The sequence below is a fragment of the Euprymna scolopes genome, chromosome 6, assembly GCF_053919585.1.
Source record: "Euprymna scolopes isolate OS-2025 chromosome 6, ASM5391958v1, whole genome shotgun sequence".
NCBI classification, from domain to species: Eukaryota; Metazoa; Mollusca; class Cephalopoda; order Sepiida; family Sepiolidae; genus Euprymna; species Euprymna scolopes.
This window is the reverse complement of record NC_136487.1, coordinates 97,679,878-97,701,718: the sequence shown is the minus strand read 5'-3', so window position 1 is coordinate 97,701,718 and position 21,841 is coordinate 97,679,878. Positions and strand designations below refer to the sequence as shown.

The window sequence follows — 21,841 nt, the reverse complement described above, 5'->3', positions numbered from 1 at the left end:
AATAAATATACAAAAAAATAATGCAAAAAGCTAAAACATCTATGTATTCAATTGTGGTAATTTACTTTTCAATTCTTCTGATATCAAAATTGAAGTGGGAAGTTTTCCTTTTCTTTCTAGCGGTGCTTTTGACATATGCTGAAGCCTGTAATTATTGCCACCATCAGCCAAAATTATTTGTTCCATTGTCTCCTGCAATGTCAGGAAAATGTTGTTCAACTTTGATTTTTCTAATTCTTGAAAGCTGGTTTCAACTGCTTCAATTTATCAATATTCTTTGGAGCCTTTTGGCGTTAAATGGATTGGATTGTATTGAAGTAACTTAGGTCAAGCACATTCAGATCCGGACTGTTTGAAGGCTGGTTAACCAGTTCAATATTCATCCCTAATCTCTTCGATTCTTGTTTGAACACAGGGTCTGTTGAATGTATATGTGGCTTAGCATTGTCTTGTTAAATTATGATTCGTTGTGATCCACTTGGCCATTTGTTCCGTGTGGAAACGAGAACCTTTTCAACAAGGAATTCATGAATTTGAATTTTTGTGATTGTATCCATGACTTTAGTTATCATTGTTCCAGCAGGCCTGTTTCTGCGGTTACGTTTAGCCGCCTTTTGTTTGACAAATGGCCAAATTCCAATCTTCCCGTCAAAGTAACACTTGCAATGTGGATCCCAATGGGGTTGAGTCATGGCAGCAAGTAACATTACCTTTGTAATGAAACGCTTGCTTTTAGTGGTTCTTAAAGGGTCATGTTCGTCTTAGCATTTTGCATCATGTAAAACCATTTCTCATCAACATGTATGACATCAAACATTTCTCTAAAAGTTCCTTGATTTAAATACAACTGTGAACAGCAAAAATCAACGCGACATTTCATGTTTTCTATCATGAGAAGTGGTTTTACAGCATTAGAATGTGCCCGAATTTCGCCATCTTTCATCTTTGCAATCAACGTTGTCTTAGGTATTCCACATGCTTGAGCAGTAGACCTCAAAATGGTTCTCTTTTTCAAGAGAAAGGTGTTTATTTTTGCTAACTGTGAACTATGATTCCTCTTTTTTCGGCCACAGAGAAACTTACGGCTCAAAGAATCCATTGGCACCGATATATCGGACGAACTGTCTAGTGCTCGTGACCAAATTCTGCCTACAGTATTTCTTCCTATACCGAATTTTATGGCAACATCTTTGATTGCATCTTGTTCTAGGATGCGCCCTTTAGACCTTTGTAGCAATGCTGTTCGTCTTGAATTTGTCAATTCTCTCTTATCACTTCTGTTTTTACCTTCCACATTGGCATCAACTACATTTAAATAAAAAATAGATTATATAACAGTCAACAAAGTAATGCGCATAGATTAAACTCTAAATGACTTTTAGGATGAAAACTGTTCTTTTTCAACTAAACATGCTCTAAAATACTACCAGTTACCCCCTAAAACATTGAAATGGTGCGTGACAAAACCTAAAACGCAGACAGTTTTAATTCTGCACCAACTATTTCCGACCGAAAAAAATGGCTGAGAATGAGACCATTTTTACGTACAAAAATATACTAGAGATTAATAATAGAAAGATTAGTGTAGTAGAATATATCAAAGTCATAATTCTAAATGTGTGTATCCCTTTTACAAATGCAAGTTTGTTTTGGCAGTTTGAATTTAAATAAAATACAAAGAAAATTAATGAACAATAAAAATCTCAATGCCATTTCTGTCATTAAAAAGTCAGTCTTATTAAAAAAATTTATTAGAAAAAAGAAAACAAAACAGACGACATTGTGTTTTAAGTGGACATGTTAAAAAAAGTCTGAAGGTGATGAAATGCGATATGAGGGTGAGTTCAGCTTTATCTATTAACATCTATTAGCTTATCTATCATTTACTTGTCTTACTTGTACGGGTGGGTTGAACCGGTTCTAATGGTGTTAACCACATCGCACATCAAGGCTGTCTACCCTCGTTGATCGGCAGCAGAGTCAACGGCATTCAAAATTCCCACATCGGGACACCAAAAACGCAAGGACCAAACATGAGTTCCATGTCTGATTTGACCGTTGTGATTAACTTATCTATTAACAACTGATAAAAAATAAAATATCAGACGAGATTAAATATAAACATTTTAAAATCAAGTGGGAATACAGAACAAAGATCAAAATATGTTGAAAATGAATGAGTAAACAGATTTATTCATGTAATTTTTGTGCATGAAGCCATTCCGGTCATCAAAATAGGGGGAAATTTACTTTATAAGATAAGAAAAAAAAAGAAAATCTGACCACCACTACCACCACAATGGTTGTGCTCTAATTTCATGGTGGTCTACGGAAAGTATAATGTGCTAGAATCCATTCCTCTCTTGCCCAACTTTTTTCAATCTTTCCAGAGATAATCTCGAGTTAAGTGTAACTGAAATCAAATATGTTACACCAAAGTTTTCTTTTTCTTAGTTGCCCTAATGAAATGTGAAGAGATATGGAACTTCTACCTTAAATAGAACAATTATCATCTAGATACTTGTTCTAAGAGATACAACCAAGTGAATGCCCTCCATTAAAATATCTACTATATTCTGAACATCTTACTAACTTGAAGCTCATTGAAGCTCAGACATTTAGTAATTAACTTGATGAACAGTCATAAGCTTGCGTACTTTGTTTAACTTGCATGTATTTAACATACATTGCCATGCTTACAAAGCGAGAAAGCAGCTTAATTACTCTGCAAAAAAACTGAATAAAATTAGAATGTTTCAAATACCAAAATAAAATTCATTCTTCGTATTTACTTATTCAAAAAGAAAAAAAATTCTGCAAGGGAGCATTATACTCTCAATTATTTATTTATGAGAGAAGAGGCTGTGGTGCCTTCAAATAATTCACTAAATAATTACGTCTTTTATTCTTTAGCATTAATTATGGATATAGTGATTCATTTGAATTTACGACTCCACGTAAAAAAGACTTCCCTGGTGTCTGACTCTGTCCCATGGGGAGGCATTGTAAATAGGTACTCTAAGGTAAAACTCAGCTTACCAATTTTAAATTTTTTATTTTATATTTTTTATTTCTGATTTAAAAAATTTTATTTTAGATTTTTTTTATTTCTGATTTTATATTTTTTATTTTAGATTTTTTATTTCTGATATTGAATCTTTTATTTTAGATTTTTTTTTTCTGATTTAAAATTTTTTATTTTAAATTTTTATTTCTGATTTTAAATTTAAGATTTTAGATTTTTTATTTCTGATTTAAAATTTAAAATTTTACATTTTTTATTTCTGATTTTAAATTTTTTATCTTTTATTTTAGATTTTTTTATTTCTGATTTTAAATTTTTTATTTCTGATTTTAAATTTTTTATTTTATATTTTTTATTTCTGGTTTTTTAATTTTTTATTTTAGATTTTTTATTTCTGATTTTAAATTTTTTATTTTAGATTTTTTATTTCTGATTTTAAATTTTTTATTTTAGATTTTTTATTTCTGATTTAAAATTTTTTATTTTAGATTTTTTATTTCTGATTTTAAATTTTTTATTTTAGATTTTTTATTTCTGATTTTAAATTTTTTATTTTAGATTTTTTATTTCTGATTTTCAATTTTTTATTTTAGATTTTTTATTTCTGATTTTAAATTTTTTATTTTAGATTTTTATTTCTGATTTTAAATTTTTTATTTTAGATTTTTTATTTCTGATTTTAAATTTTTTATTTTAGATTTTTTATTTCTGATTTTAAATTTTTTATTTTAGATTTTTTATTTCTGATTTTAAATTTTTTACTTTAGATTTTTTATTTCTGATTTTAAATTTTTTATTTTAGATTTTTTATTTCTGATTTTAAATTTTTTATTTTAGATTTTTTATTTCTGATTTAAAATTTTTTATTTCAGATTTTTTATTTCTGATTTTAAATTTTTTATTTTAGATTTTTATTTCTGATTTTCAATTTTAGATTTTAGATTTTTTATTTCTGATTTTCAATTTTAGATTTTAGATTTTTTATTTCTGATTTTCAATTTTAGATTTTAGATTTTTTATTTCTGATTTTCAATTTTAGATTTTAGATTTTTATTTCTGATTTTCAATTTTAGATTTTAGATTTTTTATTTCTGATTTTCAATTTTAGATTTTAGATTTTTTATTTCTGATTTTAAATTTTTTATTTTAGATTTTTTATTTCTGATTTTAAATTTTTTATTTTAGATTTTTTATTTCTGATTTTAAATTTTTTATTTCAGATTTTTTATTTCTGATTTTAAATTTTTTATTTTAGATTTTTATATCTGATTTTAAATTTTAGATTTTAGATTTTTTATTTCTGATTTTCAATTTTAGATTTTAGATTTTTTATTTCTGATTTTCAATTTTTTATTTTAGATTTTTTATTTCTGATTTTCAATTTTAGATTTTAGATTTTTTATTTCTGATTTTAAATTTAAGATTTTTATTTCTGATTTTCAATTTTAGATTTTTTATTTCTGATTTAAAATTAAAAATTTTACATTTTTTATTTCTGATTTTAAATTTTTTATCTTTTATTTTAGATTTTTTTTTCTGATTTAAAATTTTTTATTTAAAAATTTTTTATTTCTGATTTTAAATTTTTTATTTTAGATTTTTTATTTCTGATTTAAAATTTTTTATTTTAGATTTTTTATTTCTGATTTTAAATTTTTTATTTTAAATTTTTTATTTCTGATTTTAAATTTTTTTATTTTAGATTTTTTTATTTTAGATTTTTTATTTCCGATTTTCAATTTTTTATTTTAGATTTTTTATTTCTGATTTTCAATTTTAGATTTTAGATTTTTTATTTCTGATTTTCAATTTTAGATTTTTATTTCTGATTTTAAATTTTTTATTTTAGATTTTTTATTTCTGATTTAAAATTAAAAATTTTTTATTTCTGATTTTAAATTTTTTATCGTTTATTTTAGATTTTTTTTCTGATTTAAAATTTTTTATTTTAAATTTTTTATTTCTGATTTGAAATTTTTTATTTTAGATTTTTTATTTCTGATTTTAAATTTTTTATTTTAAATTTTTTATTTCTGATTTTAAATTTTTTTATTTTAGATTTTTTTATTTCTGATTTTAAATTTTTTATTTTAGATTTTTATTTCTGATTTTCAATTTTTTATTTTAGATTTTTATTTCTGATTTTCAATTTTTTATTTTAGATTTTTATTTCTGATTTTCAATTTTTTATTTTAGATTTTTTTTATTTCTAATTTAAAATTTTTTTTTTTAGATTTTTTATTTTAGATTTTTTTATTTCTAATTTTAAATTTTTTATTTTAGATTTTTTATTTCTAATTTTAAATTTTTTATTTTAGATTTTTATTTCTAATTTTAAATTTTTTTATTTTAAATTTTTTATTTTAGATTTTTTTTTTCTAATTTTAAATTTTTTATTTTAAATTTTTTATTTTAGATTTTTTATTTCTAATTTTAAATTTTTTATTTTAGATTTTTTTATTTCTAATTTTAAATTTTTTATTTTCGATTTTTATTTCTAATTTTAAATTTTTTATTTTAGATTTTTATTTCTGATTTTAAATTTTAGATTTTAGATTTTTTATTTCTGATTTTAAATTTTTTATTTTAGATTTTTTTATTTCTGATTTTAAATTTTTTATTTTAGATTTTTTATTTCTGATTTTAAATTTTTTATTTTAGATTTTTTATTTCTGATTTTCAATTTTAGATTTTAGATTTTTTATTTCTGATTTTAAATTTTAGATTTTAGATTTTTTATTTCTGATTTTCAATTTTAGATTTTTTATTTCTGATTTTATATTTTTTATTTTATATTTTTTATTTCTGATTTTTATTTTAGATTTTAGATTTTTTATTTCTGATTTTAAATTTTTTATTTTAGATTTTTTATTTCTTATTTTAAATTTTTTACTTTAGATTTTTATTTCTGATTTAAAATTTTTTATTTTAGATTTTTTATTTTTGATTTAAAATTTTTTATTTTAGATTTTTTATTTCTGATTTTAAATTTTTTATTTTAGATTTTTTATTTCTGATTTTAAATTTTTTATTTTAGATTTTTTATTTCTGATTACTCAATGCTTATTTTCATTATCGTTTTATATATTTTTATTGCTATGGGTATATATGTAATTGTTTTCATTAATTTTTTATTAATGGTCTTCATCCGTCCGCGACCCGTCATTATAACACGATCCGGCCTGCGAGGTCGAATGAGTTGCCGATCCCTGTTCTAAATGATGATTAACAAAAGAAAAAACGAGATTCCAATTATGGAGAGGGAAGAGAATGCAGGCTGTACTTGACCCCCACCCACTTGCAGAATATTTTTGTCACAAATAGGCTGGAATTGTTTAATTCAAAAAGAAAAATCAAATGTCTAGATCTTTTAATAAATTAGTTATTACACATTTAAATAGATATTTTCAGTGTTATATTCAAAGTTATTTTTCCCATTCCAAATCAATAACACCTGTTTGTTTTCCTTGTTTAATTCTTTTACTTTCATGAAAATAATGAAATCCTTTTTACTGATATCGATATTATTGTTCTTGTTGGATTACTCATAATTAGTTCTGACTTTAGTCATAGAAATTAAAAAAGATCCATTCTTTGGAATTGGAGCGTAACACTTGGGTTGGGATCAGGAAAGACTATTTTCAAATGTAGCTTTGTCAAATTGAATATTCACAAAAGAAGTAGATCAGAATTAAATGATGATTTTTGAATACATACTTTTCGAATTTATTTTTTTAAATATACATTAAAAAAATGTTGAATAATAAAAAAAAAAATATTTTTAATCAATTAATAAATAACTAGCAAGGACGTCCAGTAAAGTAAAGTACGCTTAAATAATATATTTTAATTCTTGCACACTGAGTTAATGTTCTATCGATTTTTATATCTTATAAAGTTGTGATTTCAAAAATAAAAAAATATATCCATATCATCAGCTGGAATCGAAACTGAAACCAAAACTTATGAATATAAAAAACATATATACACACACACACATATACATATAAACTTGAGTTCTTTACGCTATAATCGAAACCGAAACCAAAACTTATGAAGAATTATTGGTAAAAATATTTATTACAAGAAATGGAAGTCCATAAGATACGACAGTAAGCGTGACACACAAAATAAATAACACACACGCTAGCTTATTAATATATAGATTATTAATATATAGATTATTAATATATAGGTTATTAATATATAGGTTATTAATATATAGATTATTAATATATAGATTATTAATATATAGCTTATTAATATATAGATTATTAATATATAGATTATTAATATATAGATCATTAATATATAAATTATTAATATTTAGATTAACAAAAACTAAAATGTGTGATTCGATAATAAAACATTTAAGAATTGAATTATCCAATAATGTTCCTATCATCTCCCTATAAGAGCAGAGTTAGATACAAGAGGAAAATCCAGCTCTCAAAAAGGAGCACTGAATTGGGAAAAAAGAAAAATTATGTCGGTCTAGAAAGATCTCCTTTGATGATGATGTGTATCTAAGAAATGTATTCTTTTTTCATCTCTGACGAAAAACTGGTGCAGGAGGACGATATGATGGGTGCAAAAATTTTGAAAGACGATTATCAGAAGAATCCACGATCGACAAAATTGTACTAAAACATGTATTCGAGCAAAACTAATCTAGAAAGATTTTCACCGGCGATTTATAAACTTTACAAAGTTTTTTGGCAAGTCAACATCATTCCCTTCATAAACATAGAATTTTGGGTTCGTGTGGAACTTATCAAATATGACTGTCTGTTGCAGACTTGAATCATATTTAATTGAACTTAAACACTATATTGGTGAATGATTTATTTAATTGAACTTATTTAATTGAACTTAAACACTATATTGATGAATGAGTTATTTAATTGAACTTAAACACTATATTGATGAATGAGTTATTTAATTGAACTTAAACACTATATTGATGAATGAGTTATTTAATTGAACTTAAACACTACATTGATGAATGAGTTATTTAATTGAACTTAAACACTATATTGATGAATGAGTTATTTAATTGAACTTAAACACTATATTGATGAATGAGTTATTTAATTGAACTTAAACACTATATTGATGAATGAGTTATTTAATTGAACTTATTTACTTGAACTTAGACACTATATTGGCGAATAAGTTAACTAAGCTAGTTGGCAACGAAGTTCATCCATTTTTTTGTTATATCTTTGTAAAAGAAAGAGTAACCACTGTAGTATGATATTTGATACAACACCTGATGTTTTACACAATAAACAAATATTTGAGCTGCCGTGTTTGTAGACATTGACAATGAAACAAGAAGCAGCTGTCATGAAAGTAGTGTTCATTGATTTTAGTGAAAGTCACCCCAAAAATGTCAAGAGTATTGGGAAAGAAACTACCATGAAACTGGGATGAGATATTGCATTTAAATGGTGATCATGGAAAAACATGAAAACGCTACAAATAATTGCCAGAAAGGTACCCAATATTCAACGGCATATATCACTGAAGAAACTCAGAATAAAGCTGTGACGATCATCTTTTAAATTTTATCAAAGTACCAGATCACATGTTTAGCATAACGTTTTTCTGAGTTTCTGATTAATTGTACAACCATTTTTTTTCTGTTCAGCAATCGAAGAAATTGGGCTGATATCTTGATATCGACAAAGTACAAAGAAGATTTCAGTTTGCTAAAATTAATTTTTAACTTTTAGATCGATCTGATATTCAAAGTATAGAACAAAACAAAACGAGCATGTTATTTGCGAAAAAAAAGGTTTTGTGGAAGGCAGAACAAAAATATAAAGAATGGGCAATAGGAACTAGTATGTCGCAGGAATGGATGGAAAAGTGAGTCTTCTTTGAACAGAAAGTATGAAATGCATCATCTCTTGAACACAATATTTGATGAATTGAGCAGAGAAAGGAAACAACTTGTTTTTTTTCTAGAGATTTAGATTCTCATCAATAAAAACATCATGAGAGAAAAGTGTAAGACAGCTGGTAAAGTATGCAAAGTTAATTTCAAATAAAACTAGATTGTGAAAATAAAGGAGAAAAGACTATTTTTTGCCTCAAAAACATCAATAAAATGATTTTACTTTATAACAACATTTTCTATCTTAACCTACCGACTGCATTACAAATCCTGTATCTGTTGTTGTGACTGTAGCGTTCTGTATGCAATCTTTCTGTAAGCTGAAATTAATCAAGAATTATCCATAAAATGTGTTAAGATTGCCTCAGCAACCTGACGTATTGAGAATGTATAACTGGAAAACATGTTGACGATGTAATTGATAACTTCTGACTTTCACGCTTGCTTGCATGTTGTGCTTGCATGAGTTGAGTAACAAAATCAAATCGCTGACATTTTTTTAAACATGTCACGGAATTTGTGTTTTTAAACCGATCATTACGCCCGATTTGAGTGGATAAACTTTACAACTGGATGAGTGGACTTTTGTCATATTATTGACTTACGTACAAACGAATCTCAGAATTTAAAATGTTCGGACATGCAACATTGTGAAAACTTTGAATAAACATTTATTGAAGAGAGATTATTAAGCTATTATCGCCCTCCCCCACTTTCACATGCATGAAGTTGTCTTGCAATTTAATTGATAAAGTTGGTATACCTATCCCCAATTTCCAGTTTTCAACTGTCCGTTCTTTTAAAACGTAATGCAAATGGGAATGCGTATGTATTTCTAACATATTTTAACAAGCAGAGAAAAAATGTATTCATTGGCAAGTAAAACACAAAAAAGAAATTATAAAAAAGCAAAGAAAAACCACAGTTGGTTGACGTGCAAAGCCAAATGAAAGTCTGTTTATTATCCTAATTTGACCCATTTCTCCGAAAGTATGTTTTTTTATTTTATTTTTTATTTTAAGAGATTATATTCCTCACCAGACTTACATTTAGGTTTTTAGGTCATTCTGAACCGTTCTGCAACTTATTTTCTGACAGAATAACGAAGTAAGAACAAGAGAGCAAAAGTGTTGAAAATAAAGAAAAAAATTATAGAATTTCTTATTCAAACGATTTCTTTCATTCAAACGAAGATTTTTTCCATATCTGCTTTGAAATTTATTTTTCCTAACAAAGATTAAAAATAAATTGCAGACTCTTATGACAAGATATGCACAGAACACACGTGAATATTTTTTCTAATATTTTTGTTACTTTTTTTTATTCTACCAAATATTATTATTGTAACTTGAAGAATATCTATCTCGGAACAGGTAAAAGTAATTCCTCTGGACAGAACAGTTTTACACTATTTTATTTCCCCTTATGAAGATTAAAATCATGATATAATGATACTAAACCTTATGCATAGAATCCCTATTCAAATTTTGATCAAAGCCCATTGTTTTATTTTGATTCTAGAAAAAACAAAATTTAAAGCTTAAGCTTAAGGGGTCTTATAAAATAAATTGTAAGTAACGAAGTCTTCCTTAATTGGTGTCTGATAACTGTTGATCAAATTTAATGTAGACCTTTGAATTTTAAAATGGGAGATTGTGCACATATTATGAACCCCCATCCCCACCCCCCAAAAAAAACATTTCTATTCTTTTAAATGGATTTGGTGAATATTTATTAATTGATATGTAACAGCTATTGTTAAAATCTCATAAAATCAGAGGTATCTGAATTTTCTAGAAGGGTTTCCTCCTCTTTTTGGCCCTTTTTATATAACTAATTTAAACTCAATATATCCCACATTAAGTTTAGCCGTGTTCCAAAATTCATGATAATTGATAAATTACGAGTATGAGTGAATCGTATATACATAAAAATATAAAAACAACTTTATATGAATAGAAATAATTATGAGAAACTGTATTTTTCACAAAACAAACAACTTTCTGCAATGTTCCAACATGCTCTCGGTGTGTGTGTGTGTGTGTGTGTGTGTGTGTGTGTGTGTGTGTGTGTGTGTGTGTGTGTGTGTGTGTGTGTGCGCGCGTGTGTGTGTATGTGAAAAATGTATCTTCTGATAGTATTTATAATACTGTTATAGAGAGCGTTGCTCGAGCTCCACCAAAATGGCCGCTGACATGAGCTATCACAAGTGGCACTCTGCTGAACAATCATGAAAGACATTGGTTACTCCTACTACTGCAATTTTCGCTGTATGCTCAACACAAATGCTTCCAAAGAGTCCAGGCAGTAACTTTGCTAAACAAACTCAAGCACGGGTCTTTGAAGAAAACATTTTCAAACAGGCAAAACGATAAATGAATACTTAATGGTTCTGTTGCGAAGCATATAAAGTTTTCCTTCTTTGGTGTCATCTCAGTGAGAGGAACGTCATGCATTCTTCTTTTAAAAGGGTCTAAAAGTCAAAAAAGGGTTCTACTAAGAAGTACCGAGGAGCATGGTGAAGTTCTGGATGAACAAGATTGTTGTCAGATGTTCCTATGTCTTCCAACAGGACTCTGTGCCTGCATGACCCAGAAGACCCAGGCATGATTGCTCAGAAAGGTTCCTTATTGATCGTCAGACTTGTGGTCAGCTGACTACAGCCCTCTTGACTATTTTTTCTAGGGAATGATCGAGGCCAAGACCAAGAAGCACGTCTACAAGACAGTTGACTCTCTAAAGGCCGCTATCATGGAGGCATTCACTACTTTAGACAAGGACATGTTGGCCAAAGTGTGTGATTCAATTTATGCCTGCCTTGAAACGGTTGTTTTCCCTGTCAATGGTTACATTAAAAATAATGTAACATGTGACTAAGTGTTGCTAACTAAATTATCGGGTCTCTGCATTTACAACTTGTTTTTATTGCTTAATTCATTTTATTTTTGTCAAGTGTCGGATTTTGCTGCAACAACTTGTATTGCTACTTTTAGCAATAATAACTGTCAGTATTCATCAGAATGAGAACAACAAATACATTTAATATATACTTCCTTCTCTTATGTATATTATGTGTATTGATATTTTTTATATTATTATTTTGTTTTTATTCAATTTCTAAAAGATTCAGCCTGTTTATTAACTTGAAATGAAAATTACTGACACAAACTGTTGAATCTTGAGTCAGAATGATTGTGAACTGGCACATTATATATATATATATATATATATATATATATATATATATATATATATATATATATATATATATATATATATATATATATATATATATAAAATCACACAATAAAATGTGGCATTGAACGTTCACACACTTCTATTAGATCCCTAAATAAAACAATCCAATCCCAGAACAATATTATCTATCATCATATATACCAAACCTTGAGACAACCATAAATTTCTAAACTATTATTTTCCTAAAATCTTACTCGATTAGTTATTAACAAAATCACATCCATTCACAGATGACAACTCAAATATACAAATGGATTGCATTCCATAGTTTTCAATCATGACCAATACATGTACAAGTTCACCTTTTCTAACTTTACAATTCTTCAGAATCGACTCCATCTTTAAGAATGGAAAAAACTCACAAATCCATTAACTATGCTCAGTACATTAAAAAATAATAAATTAAACACTGTGCAATTATACATTCAGTAAAGCTTGATGTTCAGTTTATTAATATTTACTGATAGATTTTCTCTTCATACTCCCAAATGGATCTACTCCAAAACAACCGGCAAATCTCATCTGTAATATGCCCAACGTTTAACACAAAATGTCTAAATATCAGAGACATAGGCGAAACAAAATTAGATTTCAGATTCATATTTACTAGCCACAAACTTACTATTAGACAAAAAGCACCCAAATAACCAAGCATTCAGAACAAACACAATATACACTAAATAACATCAAAATAGACACTAAATTTCCTTTTTATCTGTACACAAACAAAAAAACAACAAAATAGATTTTAATATTAAACAATCAAATCTGAACTGTGATGTGAACGTAAAAGTTTTTTTTATAAAGAAAGATCTTGTTTTGAATGGAAAAAATGATTCCTATTTTGTGATAATAGGTAGAAGTATACATATGCCGGTATTAACAAAAAAGAAAAAATCTCTTTGCTGTTCAGACATACAATTTCACCTGAAGCTGACATACATATTAAGACCAAGCAGCGTTATCTAAAAACATGTGAAATGAGTTTTGTACAAACTTACAAAATATCCATTTTTTATAACAGTACAATATTCAATTAATTTTTATCAAAAAATGTACTTTTTCCCCCCTAAGAGACAGTGGTTCAGCAAAAACAGTAAAATTAAAAATCATGATAAATTATCTATAATTTATACGTTTTTTATGCTTTCTGTTTGTCAAGAAATTCATCATTTCTAGCCGAGGGGTGAGAACACATACACACAATTCACAACTATGACAATCTAATCTTCATAAAGAACTTTATTCACGATTTTTTTCATTATTACATTACAATTCCATTTTATAGCATTTTGTAGAAGAATTGTGAATTGCCGACCTTTATGCATTCCATTATCCCCTTCGGCTATACTCAATGTTGTTTAGAGTACTAGAGCCTCATTCCTTTGAAAGCTGGCATGGCTCACACATATTTTATATGTATTTACAAGTAAATAATAAAAGACCTAAAATAAAATATGTATGAAATACGTTTATAAGTCAAATTACAATGCAATATGGTGTCAAATAAATAAATATTTGTTTGTTTCAAATTAATATTTCGGCGATATATGCCATCATCAGAATTTTATCTATTTTTTTTTTTTTTTTTTTTTTTGTCTTGCCATGGTGGTAAAGGGACGAATATAGTTGTTCATTAGTGAAAGATTACACTTGGCACGTGTTGATCATGTTTGGGGAAAAAGTAAAATCTCTTTCAAAAGGATGGGTTATCAAAATGTTGCCACAAATTTGAAGACCAAATCTGGGACTAAGAGTTGCAGGTTTTACAATAAGTTTAACAATAAGTTATAGATAAGGCAAATGAAATAAAATTAATGACAACATTTTATATATATTATCATCTTCTCAGAAAGTTCTGTCATCAAAGTTATTTTGTCATATTTTAAAGCCATACCAAAATAGCATTTAAGCTGACTTTGCTTCTGACTAACCAATTTTTATTTGCTATTGTTTCATCATGCTATAAACAATAATCTATTTGTTTACAATTTATTTAAAAAATTACTTACTTCAGACCAGACGATTGCTAACATGAAGCATATATTAAATAATCAACTCCAAATAAAAATCATGGGGATAATTCCTTTTCAATTGAAGAATATCATAGGAGTTGTCTGCCTTAAATTTGAAAATGTGCAAACTTTACGAATAAAATGTCGGCTAGCTAGTAGTTAAATAAAACACATAAGTTGTAATTTGTTGCCATTATGGAAGCCAGTGAAGAAGACAAAAATAAAAAATATGGCCAAAGTTAACAGGCCAAAGTGAATAAAAATTTCTGTGACACAAGGAAAAATATAAGAAAGTGTTTTTGAATTTTTGAGATGAGTGAATTTGGATTATTTGAATTATTCAAACTATTGTTCCACAAGAAACAGTGGTGTAACGGATAAAGTACTCAGAAAATTCAGTGAATTATATAGTTCTTTTGGAAATTGAAGCTTCAATATTCATGACGAAATGAGAGCATGCTACCCCAGTGGATTAAATAAAAGGTTTAATTTGAAATTCCATGCAGATTCCTGAGTTTGATAGAGAGATTTCCAAGTTCAACAAAATACACTTAAGGAAGGTCGGAAGTTACATTGACTGAAATATTATGAGAATAGCACTTAAGATGAAACAGTAGCCTAAATAAGAAAAGAAATAGAAAAAGAAATACTAAGTTATATAAATATTTATTGTTTTTCGGTTTTTCAAGAAATAATTCATAAAAGTATCTTTATAATTAGGCTAATTGGTAGGTCAGCTCATTGGTTGGTTGAGGTATAAAGTGTATTGAACCAGTTCAGACTGGAAGTATTGACCACCAAACAGACGCATGCATAGATAAGGCAGGATCATCCATCTTTCTTTCTTATATTTTTCAGTACTAGGACTTATAGTTGGGTCTTTGAGGCACACAATCAGGAATTAGCATCAAGCATCACTAGGGTATTCACACTACTGTCACTGAGGAATGACAAAGTATTCCACAAATCCATCACTTCGATAGTGAAAGAAAATTTTAGGCACTTGTGCATTTAGTGCAAAGATACAACTTTTTTTTTTGTTTTCAGTTGGGATATTTGGAGAGGGTATAGCAGGGACAGACAAACGTGCATCAAGGGCAGAAAACTCTATTTTGTGTTATATGTTTCTTATATACTTATTTTAATTCAATAAATGTGTAACCAAAACAGAAAAACAGAAAAAAAAACTCACGCATTCAAACATTTCAGAATTTTGGCTTTGTTACAAAAAAATAATTTTTTAATCCCTAATTTGTGTTTAAAAAAACTGTATTTTGTGTTATCAGATTATAAAAGAAAATTATAATCTATTTCAAAAAACAAAAAACACACATTGTTGTGAGATTTTTTATTCGATCCTGAAATTGCATTTGTCTATGCACTCTCCAAATGTCCCAACTGAAAGCCACAAAAGTTGTAGTGTATAATAAGTGTATAATTTAAGTCTTGAAGCAGCTTACAAAAATCTATTTGTTCACAGAAATATGGTTGTCTTATACTCATATAGTTATATAGATTCCAAAATCTTAAAATGGAATCAAGTTTTTAATGACAGTTTTAAAAAACTGTTGTGTAGATAAATAATTAAAGGAGATATGAAATGCTAACCAATAAGATGAGTCAACTCCTTGAGCAGAAAAACAGGAAATGGCTAATCCTACATCTACATGGACTCTTTTTTATTCACCATTTTATAATACTTTCATTTTTCTTATTGTTCATTGACCTCCATGCTTTAGCAGTGTCGTGGGTTGCTCTCTGTTATGTATTGTGTTCTTTTGTAAAAATTATTTTTTAAAAGTCACCCATGCATGTACATAGACCCTATTTACATACCTACCCACGAGGTCTGAGTTAAACACATGGTTGGTTTTTAACGTGAGAAAAATCTTTCTCAAAACAAGACACTCTAGATTAGGGAACAAATTTAAATTGCTTCAGTCTAGAAGGATTTCTCCTTCACTGGCTGAAGACAGAACAGATACTACACTTTTGCCCTTAGCCAAGTCACTGCATCGTAAACCAGATAGGAGTGGACATTTGCAGTCATTATGAAAATTTATGTTGTAATTCCATTTTTAAAAATTGTTGTCATTAAATGAAAAATAAAATGTCAATCTGTCAAATTTTCTGAATGTTTGTAAAAAATAATTCAACTCACAACAACTAAGGTACACCACAGCATCTCACTGAAAGATTAAGCAGTAAACTATCAATAATAATTTTAGAAAACATTCTTTTTACAGTTCTCTTGGAGTGTGTGGAGATGGAGGACTGAATTTCTCTTGCTAGAATTGTTCTTCGTGAATTTCTTGTGTCATATCCAGTCTAGTGTAGTAGGCATCTACATCATTAGGCTATATTCCCCAGCATTACCTTCTTTCAAAAAACAATGATAGGTTTATTGCTTTTCGGGGTGGGGGGGGGGGAGCGATAGGGAATGTAATCGAACCAGACTTTCCTTTTAAGGGAGCTGAATCCTCACTATAAACTAACCCTAACCTAAACCTTTGCTGTAATGAGATGCAGGTAAATCCAGCATTCAAAGTGTTTTTGTTTGTTCTCAGTCAAGGACAAGAAATCCTCCTAGACTAAGGTAATATTCTTATGTCAGATTAATCTTGACTTTGTTTGACATCCAGGTTGAATCACAATTCGTGGTCTTCAGTGTAGAACTAGCTAAGCAGGACATTCAGGATGAGGCTCGCGAGCGCTATGAATGGCAGGTAATTAGGTGTAGACTAGGTAAGATAACTAACGAAACCGTGAATTTGGATACAGATGAGCATCATAAAGCCTCTAGGCATGAATCGGGTAAGTGTATCGTAAGCGTCAAACACCCAGATGGATAAACCTTGACATCAACTCGGGAGATCTAAGAGGTGTTTCGAGAACATTTTGAGGAGCATTTTATGCAAGAGTCTTGCCTATCCGTACAGGAATTTGGCGGCTATTTGGCCAACTCTCCCCTCCTTGAGGCAACTAGAGCAGCTAGTTGCGAAGGCAGGGTGACCCAACAGGAGGTCTTGATTGCGATGAAGCAGATTAGCAACAACAGAGCTTGATGGACTGTACGACAAACTGTACGTAAGGCTGTCGTCCATGTTTATCCTGATTCTGACGGATGTGTTCAACCATTAGTTTGATCAGGGAGTGATCACATTGATGAGGAAGAGGGACAGGCATGGCAGGGAAGAATTAGATGACTACAGGCCCATAACTCTGCTAAACACAGAGTTGAAGATTTGGGCCAGGATCCTAGCCAATTGGCTGCTGACTGTTATAGGCGATCTGGTCAACCCCGAGCAGAACTACGCTGTGAAGGGTAGATTGATCCAACAAGGTGACGGTTCACATCAATCCCAAGATCCTCACTTGCTGAACATGTCCCTGGTCATGCAACTGCCAGGCTGTTGTGGAATGGGGAGAAGCAAATGGTGTTTCTCGCGATCCTGGCCATAGTCAGAATGGTGGTGTGAACATTCAGACTGAATGAGAAATGGACAGATCAGGATTTGGTCGCATTCTTCAAACACCAATTAATGGTCAAGATCAGGACTGATAAGAAGAGATTACATCCCACGGCTTTTGAAAGACGATGGATTAAGGCACTGAGCTTGTGTGTACGAAGAGGAGCCAAGTCAGAGTATGTGTTCCCTGCCAAGACATGGCGCGCACAGCTCCTATCTTGCTAGACCCCAGTTCCAGTAAGGTAAGCCTTATTTCCCTTAGCCAGCGGAGTGAATGGTCCTCTCCTCTCCCGATAGAGAACTCCATGTTGCACCCTCCCCTTCATTTTTTTGCCCTCGGCTCTTTTTCCCCAAACTTGGAATGACACTCTCCCCCAACCAACCCAACCCATCTTTTATTTTGTCCCAAACCTAGTTTTTCAAACTCCTTAGGGATCGACCTGCTTGTTTTCATCCTTCATTAAGCCAGAAAACAGTGGCCGGGCTGCAATCTAGTGATGGACAGGAGGACCTTACTAACAACTTTTTTTCTTTTTCGATTGATTTCACCTTCCCCCCCCCCACCATCACCAATGAAATCATCTTTTACCTTTGTTACTTTTATGTAAATTAAAACGATTAAGCTGTTTTGTTGTAAATATATTAATATATTAAAAAGAAAAATCGATTGGATTTGGGAACAGTAGGTAGGAACCCCCTGGAGTGACTGTTGCAAGTGAAAACTTTAGCAAGGGATACCCCTTAGACAAGTAAAAAGGTATAGTGACAAGGATGACTACAGATCCCCCTCCCCATATTTTTGAGTCGACCTTGTGCCTAACTGTTTATTTTTTTTACTAATATTTGTCATTTTTACATTTATAAAAAATAAATGATAAAAACCTCACAGTGCAGTATTTGTTCTGATGTTACACTTTTGGCTAGGAAGAAAGTGTAGTCTCTGTTCTGATACTACACTTTCTTCCTATATATTTCTTATAGTCACTTTTTCTGTCCTCGGTTAGTGGAGGAGAAATCCTTCATGACTGAGACAATTTTAATTTTTGTTCCTATCCAGAGTGCCCCTTTTTGGGGAGCTGGATTTATCCACATTAAAAAACCGACCTCGTGGGAAGGCAAATAAATAAGAACAATTACACAAAATTTAAATTAGCATTACTTGCAAGAAATCAGCACTTAGGGTTCAGTTCTGAGTAGGATTGACAGGAGAATATTAAGCCAGCCCTGGAAATGACTGAAGCGGTTTACAATTTTAAAGACTATTATATATATATATATATATATATATATATATATATATATATATATATATATATATATATATATATATATATATATATATATATATATATATATATATATATATATATATAAAAGTATAAAAATGTCTCAGTCGTCATTTTGGCATTCTTCAGTTGTGGCACCTTAGGCGATTACTGACGAAGTAACTCCTAAAAATAGTCTTGTATACACGTTAACCTTGATTAACATCATGTTAACCTCTATTTACGCAATCCGGTTTGATGACGTTAATTTTTACAGGGATGGGTTGGGTCGCCGTCCTCCCACGCTCCTGGCATTTCCAAAATGACACCCATCTGATATTGACCAGGTTCAACGTTGCTTAAGTTCAGTGATCTAACCAAAACCCATGTCAACATGATTTTTCCAAGTCAGAGGAAAGGAACCTCCTAGGACTGGATAGTACCATACCTCAGCCGGACAGTAACAAAGCCACTCTTGGACTAACTGTTGAGGCCTTATTATCGTCAACTTGTTGAACGGCGACATTTAAAAAATCAAAAAACATGGGCGGGTGGCGTGTCTTGTAATATTCACGATGAGAGGTCTCAGAGGTGTATATGTGTTGCCTGTTGCGCTGTTGTTGTGTCCTCAGAGTTGGGCGTTTCTAGCGTCCGTGTGTTTGTAAGGACGACTGTACGACTGTACGACAAGAAGGGTTAAATTTAATGACATAACGACAATTTTAATTTTTAGCGCGTTTCTTTTTTCTACAAAGAATTTACAAAAAAAAAAAAAAAAATCTTTAGATAGTTCTCCGGGGTTAAGTAATTCTAATCGTAACTAGATAGATTAATAGCCCCCTATAATAAAAAAAAAAAAAGTGATAGGCTTATCCTACTTTTTCGATGATTACAAAAATTAAAAAAATTAAAACAAACTTGACGCAATGAAGAAACAAATAATTTAGAATTTATAGTGGGGGATCAGTGTCGTATATAAATTTAACGTAAAATTACTTCTCATTTCCGGGCTATTCTAGCTTTTTAGGACATTTAACCATGTTTTTAGATACCAAATTGCAAGGTTGATAAAATTGCCTATAAGTAGGCTCCCCCCCCCCACTCACTCTTCTAAAAATTTACCTTCCACTGCAACAAAGTGGTTAATTGTCCTAAAACGCTAGAAAAGCTGGAAAATGGATCATCATTTCACATTAAATTTATATTAACTCTTAAAAAAATCTTCCGCCAAAATTTTCACCCGCAAATGTCTAAAAAAAAGGGGGACGGAGAATTAAAATCTGATTTAATGGTGGATGCAAACCTACGGATAATACGATAACTATAGCTATAGGCAAAAAATAAAAATAAAAAAATAACAAAACCTCGTCATTAAAGTGACGAAAAGAAAGATAAGTGTGTCCCTTATATTCGCAATCTTCACAGTGTTCACATGTAGAAAAGATGCCATTTCCCCTAATCTCCCATAAAAATTACTTTAATTATAAATGATTTTCTATTTAATGAATTTTCGTAATTTTTGGATGTATTACTATTTTCGACATGACGATTAAGTAAGTAGTATTGTTTTTGCTTAAAACAGCATATTTAAACAAAAAATCGATCTGTCGACTCTTCACAAGCACCTAAAACTGCATTGGAAAAATCTTGCACAACATACAAAAAGATATTTAAAAAGATAAGCAGCAAACACTGTGAAAAATACAGAAATAAAGAACTAAATAAAGAAACGACTAACCTTCAGTTTGGGTTTGTCAAAAACTGTCTTATCGAAGAAATGTTTGAGTCGGCAACTTTTCGATTATTTCAAATGATCGACGTTTTTGTGTTCTTTGCTTCTCGCGTAGTTAACAGAAAATTTCTTTTTATTTCTTTTTTTATTAAAACTAAATCAGCTGTAGTACAAATGTTAAAACAAAAATACTTTGAAAATATTGAAAGTAAAAGTAATTAATTTTTTAACTATGAAACTATGTGAGTCGACAGTGACCAAGTTGGCACGGAGGATTTGACTAAAAAAAAAGCAAAGTTTACGTCGTCGTCACAGAAAATATTGTCACATCCCTTACCCTCTCACTAATGTTCTTACTTTTTTCTTTCGCTTTTCTTTCTTTCTTTATTTTATTTGCTGCAATTCCGCTTGTTTCCCTATGTATCATTACCTCTCCCGCTCTCTTCCTCCCTCTCTCTATCTCATGCTTAAAGAGAAAGAACTTTACACATATTCTATCCCCCCACACACACACTTTAATTTATTCCACCTCTTTTTATCGACTCTGGTGTTATACTCTTTCTTTCTCTCTCTCTCTCTCTCTCTCTCTCTCTCTCTCTCTCTCTCTCTCATATTTCTACTTTATTTAACATGCTCACGCTCTAACTTTCTATCTTTTTCTTTCTCTTTTTTGTAGTTTTCAGTTTTCATGTTTTTAATGCTTGTAGTTTGATACAAACTGCAGTTAGTATAAGATAAGAAAGGCATACTCATATCTACCCTGGAACAGGTTCAACTACAAAGGAGGCCCTTTCAATTACAAGAGAACCAAACGCTGCTTTTTTTTTCGTATCAATCAAATATTCGTCCTCAAAAATTAGTTCCGACAGAGTCTGGATCATGCTGGCGTGGTCTTGTTCTCTGCCAACCTGAGGAGTATGTTTTTGTGTAGTCTTAGGAGTTTTTTTTTTTTTTTTTTTTTTTACATAGGCATCACCACATTATCAAGGCCAAGAGACCACTCAAGGATAAGGGTTAAAGAGTGTACAGTAGAAATTGGACAATATAGTAATCATTAGTAATGAAAATTTGGTAAATTTAATAACTTATATGGAACGGCTCATCAAGAACTTATTTACGTTAGACTTAAAGACAACCATATTGTAGTCAGCCGGAAAGCAGGCAAACGGAAGAC

General features: G+C 29.6%; 1 long non-coding RNA gene across 1 annotated transcript in view; it reads right to left on the bottom strand.

Moving 5' to 3' along the window:
- The window catches only part of LOC145277816 (uncharacterized), a 77,658-nt gene extending 56,522 nt beyond the window's left edge, over nt 1-21,136 (bottom strand). Inside the window, exon 1 of the long non-coding RNA XR_013868209.1 lies at nt 20,674-21,136. This is a non-coding gene — a long non-coding RNA (uncharacterized LOC145277816). The remainder of the gene's footprint in view (nt 1-20,673) is intronic.
- Nucleotides 21,137-21,841: the final 705 nt, after the last annotated feature.